We start from the raw sequence: 21,265 nt of genomic DNA on the forward strand, positions 1-21,265 counted from the left end.
TTTTCAAACCAAAAATTGTTGTTGTTGTTTATGAGCTAAGTCATATCTGACTCTTTTGCAACCCCAGGGACTATAACCTGCCAGGCTCCCCTGTCCATGGGATTTCCCCAGCAGGAATACTGGAGTGGATTGCCATTCCCTTGTTTAGGGGATCTTTGCAACCCAGGGATCAAACCCATGTCTCCTACATTAGCAGGCAGATTCTTTACCACTGAGTCACCAGGGAAGTGAAAGTGTGAATCGCTCAGTCATGGCTGATTCTTTGTGACCCCATGGACTATAGACAGGCAGGCTTCTCTGTACAGGAAATCCTCTAGGCAGGAATACCAGCATGCATTGCCATTCCCTTCTCTATGGGATCTTCCTGACCCAGTTCTCCTACACTGTAGGCAGATTCTTTACTGTCCGAGCCACCAAGAAAACCAATAGCAAAGTCAATATTAGGAATTTGACCTAGAAGTATTTTAATGCTTTGTGTATTAACTGTCCCCTGAGGCTGACTCTGTGTAGTAAACTTAGAAGTGGATTCTGGTAGAGGACACGTTATTTCCAGTCTTCCTCAGAACATCAGCTTTGTAATATAATAAACATTAAACAAAAATCTTAATAGTAGTGTAATTAAAATTATAAGGAAAATAATGTTGAGTTTTGATTCCAAGGAATTTTGATAATTATCTTTATTTAAAATATTATTAGTAATGAAATTGTTTAAGATACTCTCTGGAAATGTCCTCAAGGATATTTTACAGTTTCACTCTTTTTGAGTATGGCTAATGTAAAATTATTAGAACTACCACAAAATGTGCTTTTACCCAAAAATTAGATTTTCCTTTTTAATTAATTTGAGCAGTTTTCATTTAAAAGTTTATTCTGAAAAATCATTTGTCTTTTTTCATATCACACAAACACAAAACCCCACCTACAGAAGATGTTATATCACATTTCTTGTCAGGGACTTCAAAAACATATTGAATATTACAGTAGTGTAGAGAAGATCTTTAAAAATATCAAAATAGCATTTTTTTTGAAATAGTATTATTATATTCCTTACTCTTTTAGTTCATTCACCAAATTTAAGGACCCAGTAGATATGCAAATTCTAGTTGTAAAGGATTTAAAGACAATATCACCTGCCCTCATGTATCTTATATTCTAGAAAAAGATTACAGTAACACTCTTGTAAGAAAGCATTAGAATTACTACACTAGGAGCACTAATTGTGCATTTTATGATCAAATTTTCTCTCTTTTTTCAGTTTTCTCAGTGTTCTTAGTATATCAAAAGTGACCAAACTTCAGTTCAGCTCAGTTCAGTCACTCAGTTATGTCCGACTCTTTGTGACCTCACGAGCTGCAGCACGCCAGGCTACCCTGTCCATCACCCACTCCCAGAGCTTGCTCAAACTCATGTCCATTGAGTCGGTGATGCCATCCAACCATCTCATCCTCTGTCATCCCCTTCTCCTACTGCCTTCAGTCTTTCCCAGCATCAGAGCCCTTTCCAATGAGTCAGTTCTTTGCATCAGGTGGCCAAAGCATCAGAGTTTCAGCTTCAGCATCAGTCCTTCCAATGAATATTCAGGATTGATTTCCTTCAGGATTGACTGATTTGATCTCCTTGCAATCCAAGGGACTCTCAAGAGTCTTCTCCAATACCACAGTTTGAAAGCATCAATTCTTCAGTGCTCAGCTTTCTTTATGGCCCAACTCTTACATCCATACATGACAACTGGAAAAACCATAGCTTTGACTAGACGGACCTTCGTCAGCAAAGTAATATCTTTGTTCTTTAATATGCTGTCTAGGTTGGTCATATCTTTTCTTCCAAGGGGCAAACATCTTTTAATACTTTAATGTATTAATTTTTCATCTAGAATATGAAAGAAAGAACTTGGAAACAAATACATTTTCCTTTGTATACATATCCTACCTAAACCGAAAGAAAGTCTTAATACTCATTTTAAAGTACCTGAGAAGTCAGCTTTTCACAGGCTTGAAAATATATGTTGAAATACAGCTGTGCTGGTGGGCATGCCTGTAATATAATTTCTTTGACTTCTCTTTGAGAAAAAGAAGCCTTTTTTTTTTTTCCAAAGGCACTTCATGTAGCACGTTAATTCAGCATTAATTATAGAACATGTCAAACTGTATTTCAGTCAAAGGCCCCCTGTAAGTCTCCAGAGCTTTCTTAATGACAGTAATTATAGGTCATAAAAAGAGTCGTCTAAAATTAACATTTCTCTCATGTCTTAATAGGAAAATGTAAATGGCTGCACCGTACAGATGTTTTGATTAGTAAAATTTACACTTCCTTTTTTGTTTCAATGCTTGTCAAACTTCACAGTGTTAAACATAAGGTGCTGCCTTTCTCACATTCCTGAATAGACGAAGGTGCATCAAAGCAGTTGTAGGAGTTCTTCAAATGCTATGCCTTATTATTTTGTGCTGCAATTAAACAAAAATAAATCAACAGTTTCTTCTGCCATAAATGAAAGGATCCTTTAAAAGACAGAACAAACTGACTTTTTTTTTTTCGCTTTTGAAAATTTTCACGAAAAAAGATTAAAGAACTGTATTGGACACAAGCTTATAAAATGCTTTATTCCAACATGGAAAAACATCTTGCCTACTTATATATTTAAGTCTCCTGGTAAGCCATATTTTATCATATACCATCAGAAAGAATACATGAAACCTGCTCTACTCTGAACTGTCAAAATTTACTTACTAGAAAATGAGAATGGAAACATCCTGGTTTAAACAATGTTAATATCATCAAACATCCAGGGAAATATAACAAATTAAAAGAGAATCACTTCAAAGTATAAAAGGCCTACACCTTAAGTAATAATAAATCTAATACTTGACATTCATCTCCCTGGAAAGTAAAATTAGATAAACTTTTGCAAGGGCATTCAGAACAGCCAATCCAGTTTATTAATAATTTCCTGTTTTCATATTGGAAGCTCATATTATCTGGTCGCAGCCACAGTAGACCTCCACAGATATTTAATAAAGCTGCCTTCAGTAATCCTCTCTGATTACCTATAACCTCCCAGCTATAACACACACTGTGCTGCAGCTTCACAGAAGGACAGCACACTGTCACCAGCTATGATGTTTGACAGCTTATTCTGCTGCATCAAGCTGGCACAAAATTACTTTTTCCAAATCCATCCCTAGTTAATAACCAAAAGTAATAATGGTATTCAGCATGTGTAATACTCTGAGAAGGCAAAATGAGGCAACAGAAGGGGGGAAAAAAAAGATTAAAGAGTGACTATTATGGAAGGGAGATGAAAAACGGAATCTTGTAACATACAACGTTTCAATTATAATGCCATGTGGAGAGTTCTACGTATCACCCTACAAAATCCACACTGCAGGACCAAGAAACATGGAAGAGATTTCCTATTGTACTTACACTATGTGTATGATTTTTCTCGTTCATACCGAGCAACATGGAGAATTTTCTTTCTAAATTATTCTGAGGCATTCTCTTGGGAGCAAGAAATGACTTACCTTTAGTGGAAAATGTCTAGTTAATAGAATGTATTGCTTTGATCTCATCTTAAAGTTTGCAAGAGTAATAAGCTATTTTGCTTATAGAATAGAGCAGACTAAACTTAATCCAAATTTACAAGCATACCAAACCCAATTCAACCTTTCTTTCTTTTTTGAAGATGAAACAGCAAATTAAAAGTCTGAACTGTCAAATGAAAAAATGGATTTGTTTCATCATCTAGGCAGAATCCAGTACATTACATTTGTCTTCATTACAGGTGGGTGAATGACCTTGGTAGAAGGTCAAATATGACAGTGACAATTAATAGGGAAAAAAAATCCTTGTCTCCTTCCTTTCTTCTTTTCTTCTTTCCTTCCATTCCTCCCAATTTCTATTTCTTTCTTTATTCTTTTTTCCATTAATTCCTCTTTCTTTGTTTTCCCTTCTTTTCCTTTGCAAATCTCCCCACTTTTCCTTCCCTTCCTTCTTCTTCCTACAATGTTTTTCAGAAAAGCTTCATATACTTTTCATTTTCTAGGTGGCTAACTATACGCAGAATATAGAAATATATTTTGAATGAGCACAGATGTAATGAAGTCATAACCAAGTTAAATATTTCATCAAAAACTAAAAAAATTCCCATATGTGTTTATATTTATATGCAGAGATTAAAGGTGTTTCTCACTTATATGTGTTTTTTTATATTGGATATAATTGGAATACATAATCAATACCTTTAGCATCTGTTATGGCCTTCAAAGCAGCTTTCTTCCTGTGGTTGACATTCTCCTAGATAACATGAACATGTACCCAAGTGTTCGTGACAGAAATGGGACTATGATTTTTGATACTTTCCTCTTCTCCTGTCTATAACTAATTGTCCACTCAGTGCTACTGTTAAAATGTCTTTTGAATCCAACCATTTACTTCTCTATATCCTCTGGCAACATCAGCCAAAGCCAAGATCAGAGCCAAAGATTGTACCTAGTAGTAGCAGTTTAGTCACCAAGTCGTATCTGACTCTTGCGACCCCATGGACTGTAGCCAGACAGGTTCCTCTGTCCCTCTGTCCATGGATTCTTCAGGCAAGAACGCTGGAGTGGGTTGTCATTTCCTTCTCCAGGGGATCTTCCCAACCCAGGAATCAAAACCAGGTCTCCTGAATTGCAGGCAGATACTGACTAAGCTATGAGGGAAGATTGTACCTAGATGTCCCCCAAAGACGTTATGCTCTTGTTTCAGTTTAGACTAAACCAGGACCTCTAAACAAAGCAATCTTTTGATCATATCCCTTCTCTTCCTTGGCTTCCCTGGTGGCTTAGATAGTAAAGAATCCGCATGCAGTGTGGGAGACCTGGGTTCAATCCTTGGGTTGGGAAGATTCCCTGGAGGAGGGCATGGCAACCCACACCAATAATCTTGCCTGGAGAATTTCCATGGATAGAGAATCATGGCTGGCCATGGTCCTTGGAGTTGCAAACAGTCAGACACATCTGAGTGACTAAGCACATGCACTTTTCCTAAAATTCTTCAGGGTTACCCATTGCCTTTAGGATAAAACAGAAATTCTTAATATGCCAGAGGAAATGTATGATTTGGCACCTGCCCACCTGCCTTGCCTTACATCACACCAATGTTCACTCTACCAGGGCCATGCTGGCCTTCTGTCCTGCTCCTAAGACTTACTCTTTGTTTTCCACTTTGGAGAAATCCCCCCATCCTACTCATGTGATTTTCTCCTAGTCATTTTTAGGTTTCAGTTTCAATATTACTTCTTTAAGGAAACTTCCTCTGATAGTCCAGGCTATTTTACCCCTCTCCTATGTTTGCTTTCATAGATCCTTCATAGAAATAATTATGTATCTTCTTAAGTATATCATTCATTTAATGCTTGTATCTGTCTGTCAGTAGAATTTAGGCAGGAAGAGCTCTTGTTCTTGCCTATGTGCAAAGTTCTTACTACAGTGCTTTACACTTAGTAGTTTCTCAATAAATATGCATTTAATGAATTCATTGACTATATGCATTTTCTCTCACAAAGAGATCATTCACTGGATAATTCTAAAATAAGAAAATTATTGTACAAGAGTATTTTTGCATAAGATTGTCCTCGGATTGGATTCCCCAGAAATAGACTTAAGAAAAGGATCTGTATGCAAGTGATAAATTAAGAAGTGTTCCCAGGATAAACTAGTAAGGAACTGAGAGGAACAGAATAAAGACAGGGAGAATGGGGAAAACAAGCAAGGAAGTGATTTCAGGTTGTCTTTTTCTTAGAGGCTAGCTTCAGTCTGATCTTGCAAAGGATCTCTGAAGTGCAAATTATACCTCAGTGTTGTTTGTCTTGAGGGAAGTTAGTGTGGAGTGCTGTAAACTCAGACCCTCACTTCCAGGTCTCTCTGCATCCATATAGAAAGTGACTCCAGTAGAAGGAGGGAAATTCTCTAATAAAGCATAGTCCATGTGGGCTGTTGGGAGCAAAGACACCCAAGGCCAGGGAAATGGGGCAGAGAAATGGCAAAAGGTTTTTGAGCCATAGCAGCATCAGTAGCTATCATTGTCTATAAACAGAGTATTTTTGGACTCATTTTTTAAAAGATGTGAAGTGAGATGTTACTGTGTTGGTGAAAAGCAAATCACATAAGCTCTGCTAAACTTCCTTTAAAATATATCCCATCATCTTATCTCTTAAAATGTCTTTTCCTCTCTTGAGGAGGAAACATTCTGATTTTCTATTCTTTTTTATAAACATTTAAGTAGTATTTTAATATGACATCCCCAAAGGCTGTTATCCACAAATTAACCTTTTTTTTTTTTCTTGGTTTCAAAGTTATCATCATGGTTTACAAAAAGAAAAGGAAAGAAAAAGAAAAAGCTAGTTACACATCTGAGGGATCCTAAGAAAAAGAGAAGAGAAGGAAAGGATAACCCACTCCAGTGTTCTTGTCTGGGAAATTCCACGGACAGAAGAGCCTGGCAGTCTACTGTCCATGGTGTTGGACTACAGTCCATACAGTAACATAAAGAGTCAGACATGACTTAGCAACTAAACAAAACAATAAGAGAAAATAGAGGGGAAAAATAAGACAGGAACAAGTTTGGAGAAAATTTGGTAGCCCTAAAATCCCAGTTTTCTACCCGCATCGGTCCTCTTTAAAGTGAAGAATTATATCAAGTTTTGTGTAAGAGGTTTTATTTCTTTTTTTTTTTTTTCTCTTTAGGTTTATTTGGTGTTTTAGTTGATATGACACTTGGATGGTTTACCACATTATTATATGCAAAATTTTTTACTTACATGACAATGTTCACTATTCTAACACAAATAGTACATAAAATAAGATTCTTTAGAACAGTTATGCAAAGATATATGATATGGGATTTATACATTGGATCCCAGGATGTGATTGATTGGAGAAAACAAGTTGGATCAGGCATGTTCGCTAAAGGAACCAGAAGTATAACTGGTATACACACATAGTAAACACACAGCTGGTTTGAAGGACAACTGGAGCGTGTGTGACACTGACAGGGGTGCCTCTTGAAGAGGTAATCTTAGAGCAATGCCAGGACCTGAAAGTAATACTAAATTGTATATGATCTCACCCATCATTCAGAGCTTTGAAGAACTCTGATGTACCATGGCCCTTATGATTCTCTTAATCTAAGCAATCCACAAAGGTTCTTTAAATTTGACTCTTTCTCCCAGGGAATGCCATGGATTTGCATTGGTTTAATGGACTATTTCTAATGGGTAAAACAATACCTCCCTAGGCCATACCATTCTGTGCCATATAGCACAAAGGAAATTTTCTCAACACAGCTAATAGATTAAGTTAGGCAAAGGAAAATTTAAAGATTCCTCATATTCCAAATTTAATTTCTAATTACTATCAGTGGGAAAGTACTATAACATCTGAGAGCAGGGAACTCTAAGGGTTTTGCAAAAGTTCCAAACTTGGTAACTTTCTACATCATATTAGAGCTGCTGTATAGAAGGAGGCTGTTTTGAGGTTCTTAATTCCATTCTGCAAAAACCAAGTACAGTATCATTCTGGAATTTTATAAAATATTACTAAAACACACTGTAACTGTTTTTTGTTCATTAGATATAGAAAGCTATCTTTGTTGATAGAGGAGAGGAACTGCCTCTTATGTGTCTTCCTATAGACATCTTTTTCCAAAATAAATGTTCACAACTGAAAACTGGAAGTATGGCAGCCAATTTTGGGTTTAGTAAACTACTCAGTCCTATCTCCAGGAGAAGAGAAAAGGAAGGATGTGCTGGATAAAATTTTTGAATGGCATCCAACTTTCTGCCTTTTATTTTTAGCAGTTTCTTGGATCTTGACTGGAAACAAAGATATTAACCCATTACTTACTTTCATAGAATTTTAATTTCATACCAAACTTCAGTTTGGGGAACACAATCGACATTGATTTTGCTCTTAATACTGAGCTTGATAAATACCATGCTCAAGTCTGAAGATACAAAAATGAATAAGACATTGCCTGTCTTCAAAAAGGTCAAAGTCTTCAAAATTAGATAATTTTAATAAAATGTGCTGGTCAACCACTTGTAAAAGAATGAAACTGGATCACTTTCTAACACCATACACAAAAATAAACTCAAAATGGATTAAAGATCTAAATGTAAGACCAGAAACTATAAAACTCCTAGAGGAGAACATAGGCAAAACACTCTCCGACATACATCACAGCAGGATCCTCTATGACCCACCTCCCAGAATATTGGAAATAAAAGCAAAAATAAACAAATGGGACCTAATTAACCTTAAAAGCTTCTGCACATCAAAGGAAACTATTAGCAAGGTGAAAAGACAGCCTTCAGAATGGGAGAAAATAATAGCAAATGAAGCAACTGACAAACAACTAATCTCAAAAATATACAAGCAACTCCTACAGCTCAACTCCAGAAAAATAAACGACCCAATCAAAAAATGGGCCAAAGAACTAAATAGACATTTCTCCAAAGAAGACATACAGATGGCTAACAAACACATGAAAAGATGCTCAACATCACCCATTATCAGAGAAATGCAAATCAAAACCACTATGAGGTACCATTTCACACCAGTCAGAATGGCTGCGATCCAAAAGTCTACAAATAATAAATGCTGGAGAGGGTGTGGAGAAAAGGGAACCCTCTTACACTGTTGGTGGGAATGCAAACTAGTACAGTCACTATGGAGAACAGTGTGGAGATTCCTTAAAAAACTGGAAATAGAACTGCCTTATGATCCAGCAACCCCACTGCTGGGCATACACACTGAGGAAACCAGAAGGGAAAGAGACACGTGTACCCCAATGTTCATCGCAGCACTGTTTATATATAGCCAAGACATGGAAGCAACCTAGATGTCCATCAGCAGATGAATGGATAAGAAAGCAGTGGTACATATACACAATGGAGTATTACTCAGCCATTAAAAAGAATACATTTGAATCAGTTCTAATGAGGTGGATGAAACTGGAGCCTATTATACAGAGTGAAGTAAGCCAGAAGGAAAAACATAAATACAGTATACTAACGCATATATATGGAATTTAGAAAGATGGTAACAATAACCCGGTGTACGAGACAGCAAAAGAGACACTGATGTATAGAACAGTCTTATGGACTCTGTGGGACAGGGAGAGGGTGGGAAGATTTGGGAGAATGGCAATGAAACATGTAAAATATCATGTAGGAAACGAGTCGCCAGTCCAGGTTCGATGCACGATGCTGGATGCTTGGGGCTGGTGCACTGGGACGACCCAGAGGGATGGTATGGGGAGGGAGGAGGGAGGAGGGTTCAGGATGGGGAACACATGTATACCTGTGGCGGATTCATTTTGATATTTGGCAAAACTAACACAATTATTTAAAGTTTAAAAATAAAATAAAATTAGAAAAAAAAATAAATAAAACGTGCTAACTTTTGTGAGATTTGTTTCTGCACAAAGAAGAGGTACATATTTCAGGAATTTAAAAATGATTTGAAAAGTTTCTAGAACCATCCATAAATTCATTCTTACCCATAAAATCTGTAAGGAAGACCAAATATGTATCACAGGTTGAATTAGCTTTGTAGACCCAAGAGGGAGTTACTCCTACCGGGATCCTTCATTAGTAATTCTAAATTTCGATAACTTTTGTTTTACTGTAAATGCTCCTCATAATCAGAAGCACAATTTATCTGGATGGCCAATTGCCTTCTGACCCTAAATAAAGTTAACAATGTGGCCCCAATCATTGATATTTTCTATTCTTCTCTTCCTCATTCTTTATCTTTTAAAGCTTCCTCTTCTTCCTTTTAGCTTCCTTTCTGTTTTATGAAGTGTTAAATTAAGTGTATTTATAACATCTAAATTGGCTTCCTTAATCATTTTTAACAAACAGTAATAATTGAACAGAAGAGAAAACAGAGGCTCAGAAAGGCTGTGATTGCTATCATCTCTTTCCTGGCCAGCACTCTTGGTAGGTGCCTGTGCCAATCCTTCCTCATACCCCGTGCACCTTTCAACACAATAAAACATGAATGCCATGTGTGGAATGCCACCAATTCTTGCATAGACTTTTTTTTTTTTCCAGTCAAGGTCTTATTGTGGCCTCTGCTGCAGTAGGGAGGGAGCAAGAACAAAAGCAGGCTCCACTGCTTGTCACCTGAGGGGAGGCAAGCTTGTTCCTTATATGAAGGGAGGGTAGGGATGTGTCCAGGAGTCAGACTGAAGGGTGGCTTAGGTAGTTTGCCCACCCATAGGTAGTGTTGTGTGCAGCATCCTGCTTTTGCTTCTCCACCCTCTATTTTTGCTTCTGGCTCTTCAAAACTGGCAGTTTTGGGTTTTTTGGTCTCTTTGTGTCTTTGTCCAGAATTTGCCTTAGCTGCACATGCATGCAGTTATTTTTAGTTTCATACAGATTCTTTGTATTTTGTTGCTCAGGAGAAGTCCAGATACAAGCACTGCAGCTCTGCAACAAATGGTCCCAGGTCCCAGACTGCCTCATTCCTCTCTAAGAGACTCTGCATCCTTATTCTGTAGGGTGAAGCGGCCGAAGGTTTCTTCTGAAACACCTTCCTGCTGGACAGGGGCCACATGGCCTAGTTTGTTTATTCTTTTTGGTTGAGTTTGTGTCTTTTGGTCTCCAACAGTTGAAGTAAGGCTCATGATGGTTCTAGGAATTCAGCCCATTCCAGAGGGAAGTGCCCAGGTCCCTGTGGGTTCTTGGAACATCATCAGCAAGGGACTTCATTAAGAACTTCTACCCTCTCTTTATTACTAAATTTCCCTGTCTGCTTTATTGTCTACAGTATTTCACAATTTTGACCTCTCTCTTTCCAGGTTATTGTAGTTTAACACTCAAATGGGTCTCCTCTTACCTTCAGTTTCCTTTTCCCACACTTATGTATTTGTTTGCTTATTTTTTCATTGATTTTTTCCTTGTTGTTCTTTTTCTAGTCTTTAAAATGAACTTTATAAGAGATTTCCCCAGGCCAGTGTCTTCTCATTCATTATACATCATTGCATGATTAATTTAATCACTTTCCATGGTTTCAATAATTATTTAATTGATGAACTGAATCACTATAGTATCTCTCTAGATATTTTTCATGGAATTGAAGTTGAGGTCTTAACCATTGACATTTAAACAAAAGAGAAAAAGAGATAAAAAGGAGATAGGGAGAGGATTCTAAGACTTACCTAAGTTGTTTGAATGAACAGCTCAATACAGGTTAAAGGAATTTATTCTAATGAGAAAATACAAGATTAGAAGAAGGTGTGCAAATGGAGTTTATGCATTCAGTTTAATTTGGTAAGTATGATGGGCTAGTAGGTCATTTTGATGCTGTTAACTAGACCTCATAAGAAATATATGGGAGGGAGATAATAGATTTGAGAGTAATTAGTAGATAGTTGCAAAGGAAAAGAAAGAATGGAGAATGGATAAGATAACTCTCAGAGAACATATAGTCTGAGGAATAGGCAATATGTGGAAAAATAGATTTGAAATATGATTATGAGTTTAATTTGGGATGTATCTATAACACCAAATATAAAGGTCCAGGAGATTAACTTCCACCCCTCTCCCCACCCTCCCCCCCGCACCCCCCCCCCCCGCATTGGCTCCTCAGATCCCAAGTATTCCCTTTTTTTTTTATTTTTTAATTTTATTTTATTTTTAAACTTTACATAATTGTATTAGTTTTGCCAAATATCAAAATGAATCCGCCACAGGTATACATGTGTTCCCCATCCTGAACCCTCCTCCCTCCTCCCTCCCCATACCATCCCTCTGGGTCGTCCCAGTGCACCAGCCCCAAGCATCCAGTATCGTGCATCAAACCTGGACTGGCAACTCGTTTCTTACATGATATTTTACATGTTTCAATGTCATTCTCCCAAGTCTTCCCACCCTCTCCCTCTCCCACAGAGTCCATAAGACTGATCTATACATCAGTGTCTCTTTTGCTGTCTCGCATAATCGGGTTATTGTTACCATCTTTCTAAATTCCATATATATGCGTTAGTATACTGTATTTATGTTTTTCCTTCTGGCTTACTTCACTCTGTATAATAGGCTCCAGTTTCATCCACCTCATTAGAACTGATTCAAATGTATTCTTTTTAATGGCTGAGTAATACTCCATTGTGTATATGTACCACTGCTTTCTTATCCATTCATCTGCTGATGGACATCTAGGTTGCTTCCATGTCTTGGCTATTATAAACAGTGCTGCGATGAACATTGGGGTACACGTGTCTCTTTTCCTTCTGGTTTCCTCAGTGTGTATGCCCAGCAGTGGGGTTGCTGGATCATAAGGCAGTTCTATTTCCAGTTTTTAAGGAATCTCCACACTGTTCTCCATAGTGACTGTACTAGTTTGCATTCCCACCAACAGTGTAAGAGGGTTCCCTTTTCTCCACACCCTCTCCAGCATTTATTATTTGTAGACTTTTGGATCGCAGCCATTCTGACTGGTGTGAAATGGTACCTCATAGTGGTTTTGATTTGCATTTCTCTGATAATGGGTGATGTTGAGCATCTTTTCATGTGTTTGTTAGCCATCTGTATGTCTTCTTTGGAGAAATGTCTATTTAGTTCTTTGGCCCATTTTTTGATTGGGTCGTTTATTTTTCTGGAGTTGAGCTGTAGGAGTTGCTTGTATATTTTTGAGATTAGTTGTTTGTCAGTTGCTTCATTTGCTATTATTTTCTCCCATTCTGAAGGCTGTCTTTTCACCTTGCTAATAGTTTCCTTTGATGTGCAGAAGCTTTTAAGGTTAATTAGGTCCCATTTGTTTATTTTTGCTTTTATTTCCAATATTCTGGGAGGTGGGTCATAGAGGATCCTGCTGTGATGTATGTCGGAGAGTGTTTTGCCTATGTTCTCCTCTAGGAGTTTTATAGTTTCTGGTCTTACATTTAGATCTTTAATCCATTTGAGTTTATTTTTAGGGATCAATGTGAGTTACAAGAAAGGCAACAAGATTTCCTTTAAATTGCAGCCTATTATACAGCTTGAGGTAAGTCAGAAAGAAAAACACCAATACAATATATTAACGCATATATATGGAATTTAGAAAGATGGTAATGGCGACCCTATATGTGAGACAGCAAAAGAGTCACAGACATAAAGAACAGACTTTTGGACTCTGTGCGAGAAGGTGAGGGTGGGGAGATTTGAGAGAATGACCAGTCCAGGTTCGATGCATGAAACATGGCACTCAAAGCTGGTACACTGGGATGATCCAGAGGGATGGGATGGGGAGAGAGGTGGGAGGGGGCTTCGGGATGGGGGACACATGTACATGTGGCTGATTCACATCAATGTATGGCAAAAACCACAGCAATATTGTAAAGTAATTAGCATCCAATTAAAATAAATTAATTTTGAAAAAAAAGAAAGGCAATATGGGAAGAGTTGGTGACTTTGAGACTTTGGAGCCTCACTCTCTAAATCAAAGAGACTTCATGGCAGACTATTGTATTCATTTATTTATTGCTGACATAAAGATTTGAAAACCGCTAAAGAAAACATATTTTTTAAGCTGAGAAGATTGACCCCTAAGAAAAGTTAAACCATTTAACCAAAGTCCCACAGCTTCTAAGTGGCCAAGAATAAACTTGGGTGTTTCTCCATTATACTTTATTCTTATACTGTTTTATTCATTCAATTTATATTCAAAACATCTTTAAGTTCAATGATTTTATTTGCATCCTCACTCATACTTTGTTAATTAATACTATCTTCAGCTATCTTATAGATTATGGAAAAAATTTCCTCTAGACTTACCTAACCCCACTCGCCCCACTTGATTCTCTCTCCCTTCTCTTGTCCTTTGCACTTGTTATTTCCTCTACTTTAAACTAGATGTTCAGCTTCCATAGAAGTAATTTTTATCACCTTTCCATAATTAACTTAATTTCATTCTCTACGACACAGAGTAAATATTATCTATTTGGAGAGTGTATTAGTCACAACAAGTTGAATTTTGTAACAAACAACTTCAAAATCTCAGTGTTTAACATAATAAAGTCTATTTCTCACTAGTAAAATCCAGTGTATATGTCCCTGGATAGACACTTCTTCTGAAAGCCTTTCTTCTGAGGGATGACTCACAGACTTGACTCACTCTAAATTGTGTCTTCTGGACAGTAGATTCTAATATATATATATATATATATATGGTCTTGAAAGTGTTTACAAGTACAATAATATTATTTAAACACAAAATCATTGACTGAACTCTGAACCAAAATATCCATGAAATCTCAATACAGTTGAACAACAATTATTGTTGTTGTTGTTTAGTCAGTAAGTCGTGTCCAGTTCTTTGTAACCCCATGAACTGTAGCTGGCTAGGCTCCTCTGTCGATGAGATTTCCCAGGCAAGAATACTGGAGTGGATTGCCATTTACAGGGATCTTCCCAACCCAAGGATTGAACCTACATCTCCTACATTTGCAGGAAGATTCTTTACTACTGAGATACTGGGAAAGCCCTTGAACAACAACTACAAATTTTCAAATTGTTAATAATTTAGATTCCTTAGGTATCAGTTTCCATCACTATAGCCTCATAATAAAAATATATCTAATTATGGTTTTCTCTGGATACATACATGCACCCCAATATTCATTGCAGAACTCTTTGCAGTAGCCAAGACATGAAGCAACATCAACATTACTCCATCGACCAAAGGAATAATGAAAATATGCTTATGTGCAATGGAATATTATTCAGCCATAAAAAAGAACAAAATAACCATTTGAAGGAACATGGATAGACCTAGAGACTATCATACTAAGTGAAGTAAATCACACAGAGAAAGACAAGTATCATATGATATCACTCATACTGGAATCCAATTTTAAAAAGTAATATCAATGAACTTATTTACAAAAAATAAACAGACTCACAGATTTGAAAAAAAATTATGATTAGCAAAGGGGAAGTAAGAGTGGGGGAGGAATAAATAAGGAGCTTGGGATTAACATAAACAAACTTTTATATGTAAGATAGATAACTAGCAAGGACCTTCTGTATAGCACAGGGAACTCTACTCAATCTTCTGTAATAACTATATGGGAAAAGAACCTGAAAAAAATGTAAAGACATGTATAACTGAATCACTTTGCTGTACACCTGAAACTAACACAACACTGTAAATCAACTATAATTTAATAAATTTTTAAAGATAAATAAAATTTAACTCTAAATATATATATATGAACTGGGGTCTCCTGCATTGCAGGTGGATTCTTTACCAGCTGAGCTACCAGGGAAGCCTGTGTAGACATAGTCACTATCTAATTTTAAGATTTATTTTCTTGAGACATTGCTTGTAATAAACAGCTTCACTATAGTTAACCTAAAATTTTTCAATAAAAACATTGTTTTTTTTTTTTTTTTTTCAAAATTTCCCCATAGAACTATAAGCAGAATTTCTGACTCAGTGTAAATATGTAGGATCATATTGCTTTCTATAAAAAAATTCTGAAAGTTTCTAGTCTTAAAATGATCATTAAGGCAATACATTGAAACAGATATACTACTTTAATTTGTAAATTAATACTTAATAAACAGTGAGGATGAAAATGGACTGCTTAAAATGACTTTCTGTCATGTGTCTTTCAGAAGGAACATTTACATAGGCAAAATATTTTTGATAGTAGTTGATTTTTTTAAGTAAAATGAAAAAAAGTTCTTTAAATTTACCAGCCTTAAAAAGCATTATGTTCACTGTTTTGTAACATTTTTATTAAGTAGAATACATTATTTTTTCAATAAACAATGAGTTTTTCATACTGAACTTCCAGTGATATCTGAAAAACATAATTACAGTTATGTTATCACACATATTAATTTTCATTTTTCAAAATAATGCACAAAGTTCCAATAATGTTTCTTGTTAATATACGCTTTTTCTATAATGCATTAATACAATTGGCTAGCAGCTTTATCTTGGACTTTGGTTTTGTGATTTTAAAAAGGCAAATATAGCAATTAAGAGCCCAGTAGAAATCCCTCATCAAATTAAAATCGGATGGCAAATTTGGACCATAGCTAATTAACTGTGCTTCTAAGAATTTTTCTGAGAAATGAACTCAATTTAAACTTAAATTAATTAAATGAAAATATATTCTAAAATCTGATAGATCAAAACTTATTAATTTCAGTTTGGCTGGTTCAATCCAGCCAAATCGTGTCTTCTGACTCCATGCACCTCTCACCCATAACAATTATGCAGTTAGCATGACAAAGGACAAGGATTCTGCACTAAAACATGTCAGATACCATTAACTTGATCTAATAAAATTATATGTAGTGTTGTTATGACTCAAGCATGAATAAAAGTGAAAAAAACAAAGTAGTTCTTTTCTTTCTAAAGTGGTCATTAAATGGACATACAGAAAAATGTTTCTACTTTCTCCAAAACTGAAAATTGTTTTTACTCCAAGTATTCACTAAACTGGTCCCTCACATTCATGCTCTGTTGCTCAGTCTTGTCCAACTGTTTGTGATCCTGTAAACTAGCCCACCAGGCTTCTCTGACCATGAGATGTTCCAGGCAAGAATACTGGAGTGGATTGCCACTCCCTTCTCCAGGGGATCTTCTCAACCCAGGGATTGAAACTGTGCCTCCTGCGTTTCCTGCATTGGCCTGTAAAATGGGGATTCTCTACCACTGAGCCACCTGGGAAGTCCAAATTGGCCCCTACAGCAAGTTTATCACAATATAGTCAACAAAGAATATATTGGGTCTAGGCTTTTCCCTTTATGTTACACACACACACACACTCACTTTTTGTCTGTTATTTTCCTCTCTATATACATTTTGTCTCACCACTGTCTGAAAGAAGAGGAAAAAAAAATCCATAACAGCCTATTTTATTCAATTTTTAAAAACAGTTTTTATGTGAAAGATTTTAAAAGTTCAGAAGGAACAAAACAGTCATAAAGTGTCAAACACCAAGCTTTTTTACTAACAAACTCAGAGGGAGCTAAAAGACAATGTAGGCTAATTAGTTAGAAATTTAAGCAATTATATATACGTAATTTCACACAAACAATGGTGAGATATAGTAGAAGAATAGTTATTTTACTTATGCTTCATAATAACCATTATTGGCTAGATAAATATAGGCCAGTAATTTCACAGGACAGTGCTGTTTATGTGTTACCTTAGTCAATTTAATAATTATTAAATTTGTTTGGACCTAAAATTATATAACTTCTTAATTATAAGAGTCTTTTTGTAGGATAATTGTGCCAATATTTAGAGAAGCCTGGTCAGTTGCTAGAAAATCATATATTGTAAGTTTCAAGAAAATAGGAAGAGTCATAAGATGCTCAGAAATATGAATTAAAGTAAGTATGAATGAAAGATTAGACTAGAATGAGTAGCTCTTGAAGAGTAAAGTGGGGCGGAGGGTTGCATTTATTTACACTTTTTTAAAAGTCTCTCAGTAGGCTAAATGTGTGTGTGTGTGAGTTGCTCAGTCTTGTCCAACTCTTTGCAACCCCATGGACAGTAGCCTTGCCAGGCTCCTCAGTCCATGGAATTCTCCAGGCAAGAATACCGAAGTGGATCACCATTTCCTTTTCCAGGGATCTTCCTGCTCCAGGGATTGAAGCCAGGTCTTCTACATTGCAGGCAGATTCTTTACTGTCTGAGCCATCAGAGAAGCCAGAGATTTGAGTAACACTTCTATAGATAGAATTAGCCAGTTTCAGTAATCTAGTATAAGTGGTCTCCAGAGCTAAGCTTGAAGAGAAACTAGTTCTATTGATGTTCAGTTTTACTTCACTTTTTCCATTCTTCTTTTTGTACATGTTTCATAATGAATATAATAGTATTCAATAGGTTTTAAGTAAATAAATTAGCATGTTGGAGACATGATGACAAAATCTATACCTATAGGCTAAGCAAACAAATTGATTTTGCTAAAGCACATCTATTGAATAATATATGTTGAATCTTTATTAGGCATTTTATTAGACAATATTATGGACACTAACATATTCTTATCACAGTCTACAATTTAAAAGCCTTGGAACTGTATTTTTAACATCTGGACTATATTATCACTATTAATAGTATTATGTAAAAATAAGAACCCTCTCATACAAGCTTTTTTTTTTTTTTCCCCTACTGTTTGTATTTGGGGTTGCACCTAATGGCTGTGCTATGCTTAGTCACTCAGTCGTGTCTGACTCTGTGATCCCATGGACTGTAGCCCCACCAGGCTCCTCTGTCCATGCGGATTCTTGAGGTAAGAATACTGGAGTGGGTGGCCATGCCCTCCTCCAGGAGATCTTCCCAACCCAGGGATCAAACCCTGATCTCCCACATTGCAGGCAGATTCTTTACCATCTGAGCCACCAGGGAAGCCCATGAATACTGGAGTGGGTAGCCTATGCTTTCTCCAGGGGTTCTTCCAGACCCAGGAATCAAACTGGGGCTGTTTATTTACAAAAAATAAACAGACTCACAGATTTGAAAAAAATTATGATTAGCAAAGGGGAAGTAAGGGTAGGGGAGGGATAAATAAGGAGCTTGGGATTAATATAAACAAATATAAGAGAGATAACTAGCAAGGACCTTCTGTATAGCACAGGGAACTCTACTCAATCTTCTGTAATAACTATATTGGAAAAGAATCTGAAAAAAATGTAAAGACATGTGTAACTGAATCATTTTGCTGTACACCTGAAACTAACACAATATTGTAAATCAACTATACTTTAATAATTTTTTAAATATAAATGAATAAATAAAATTTAACCCTAAATATATATATGAACCAGGGTCTCCTGCATTGCAGATGGATTCTTTACCAGCTGAGCTACCAGGGAAGTCACATTCCACCGAATAGTCTTAGTTAAAAGTTACGTGAATGAAGTTTTCTATGCAACAAAGCAAATTTTGTTCCCATGATCTAGCATGAGAAAATTTAAAAGAGTAATCATTGTTCAGGATATTACCTACACAAAAAGCCATGGACAAAATAACTAAAGTTATGTGAGTCGGTATGTAACATCACATCAGGATATGCAACAACGCTGTTTTGATTTGGCATACTAGATGTTTTAAAATTAGCAATGTGGAAAACCCCACAACTTTAATTTTAAAACTTCCTGAATTCTGGCAATCTTGAATTTGAAGACAGATTATACAAACATATAGTGCACTTACTAACACATCTTTCATGATAATTTTGAAATAGATTTTCAAACTATAGTGTTTACATATGTTGACTTTCTGGCTCTCTTGATGGAGAAATTATAAATTTACAGTCCTTGTTGTATGACAGTATTTCAGTATATGAAGTTTCTATTTTTGCTGTTAGAGGAATACAAAGTGTAACTCTTGAACAATTTAACCAGAGATATACTTTTTTACTTTCAATTTATGAGGCTAAGTTTCTTCTAATACCAGCAGAATACTAGCACACAGAAGAGACACCGTAAGTGCATAATAATTCATGCTCTATGGCCAATTTCATACCAGGTACTGAAAACAAAGCAAAGAAAATCACATGAAACCAAACTTAAGAACCCCTAATTTAGTGCCTACCATAGCAGGTTGGGTTTATACAATTGCAAAATTAAGACTAGGTGTGATTTTCATAGTTTGTGTAAGAATTCTTCCTGTGAAAGTGGCAAAGGCCTGAGACAAGGGCCTCTGTATGAAAACCAAGGTGATATAAGTCAAATTCTGGTGACATCATGTGACCGATCTGGTAAGCACAAGAGTCAAAATCTCCATTTTAAAGGCTGAAGAAAAACACATTTGATTTCTTTTCTTTAAAGGAAAATTGAATAAAAATACTATGAATAATTTATACCCATTTTAAACCTGTTTCATCTTTCTTTCAATAGTCTAAATGGATGAAAAGATCATAAGTACTTTGCGCAAGAAAATATAAATCCATAAAAATTCTTTGAATGATTTCAATCAGACATATTACTTATTTTAATCATAATGTGGTTATTATGACTAAAGTAGAAAAATATTAACAAATATCATATAATATAGTACTACTATAAATATATGCTTAAAGACAAAGATATTTATAGTCTGAAGGGAAAAAATTTTTTTCTAAATTTTCCTAAACTTGTTTGTGCTTTGCTATGACCAAAGCCTGTCAATATAAAATGGTTTAATCACATACTAAGAGCAAGATTGGGTGACTCTGAAGTCTATGAAATAAACACTGAGATGAATATCTGGAGACAAATTGATAAACACTAGTGTCCTGTATTCTAAGACATAAGGTTATCTAAAAAATTTATTCAAGAAAAACAAATAAGCAAAAGTGCTGCAATTGATATATATTAACAATAGTAAGGTTCAAAAATATTAAAATCTTGAAAAACATTCATCTTTGAATTGTGGGAATGTTGTACATCTTTATATGTCTACTTGGGCCTCTTCTTTTTAGAAAGTCCTTGGATATAATGCAGTGGATTTGCATAAGTAGATAGACTATCTTTTCTGGTGTGCACAATGAATTTTATGATTTATTATTTTATAATCAAGTATAGCCAAGAGATATGAGCTCCAATTCTGTCTGAATGAGTGACCTAACCTAGCAGACCTCTTGTCTCTTCTGAGTTACAGTGTTTGGTCTGCACTTAAGGAGCTGTAAAATTCTAGCCTTATCTTCACATCAGGGAGAGTGGTGGTGACAGAATTTAGGGCTAGATTTGCTCCTTTGGGGAAGAAATCAGTGTTATTTTTTTTAGGAAGTCATGGCAGACAAAGCTCTATGTCAAGTCATAACGGAACTCCTTGTGGAGGTAAGTAGTGGGCAGTGAGATTTGACAGCTGGGTTGTCAGATCCAGGAGACAGAACACAGAGAAGGAACTTGACGTAGAGGATGGTAGAAGAGTGGAGGTGCACACTCTAAGCCAAGGAAATATTCAGCTGACATAAGGGATCGGTGAATAATAACAGGATCCAAGCCACTATTTGCTGCTACTGGGAAGAGAATAGGAAGTATAATAGTATAGCCAGGACCACTGGTGAAGCTGAAATCAACCTTTAACTCTAAAATATACACTGATGGCTGATTGCTGTTGATGTTTGACAGAAAACAACAAAATTCTGTAAAGCAATTATCCTTCAGTTTAAAAAATTAACTAATTAAAAAATAAAATACTTTCACTGCACGATGGCAAGTGAAAATAAAATTTTCAGAAATTCACTCATCTGATTTTCTGATATAACTGTAAGGATATAAAAAATAACT

General features: G+C 35.9%; 1 long non-coding RNA gene across 1 annotated transcript in view; it reads right to left on the reverse strand.

Moving 5' to 3' along the window:
- Nucleotides 1–21,265, reverse strand: part of LOC138990751 (uncharacterized) — a 74,180-nt gene that overhangs the window by 953 nt on the left and 51,962 nt on the right. The window lies entirely within an intron of this gene.

This window comes from Bos mutus, chromosome 14 (genome assembly GCF_027580195.1).
Source record: "Bos mutus isolate GX-2022 chromosome 14, NWIPB_WYAK_1.1, whole genome shotgun sequence".
NCBI lineage: Eukaryota > Metazoa > Chordata > Mammalia > Artiodactyla > Bovidae > Bos > Bos mutus.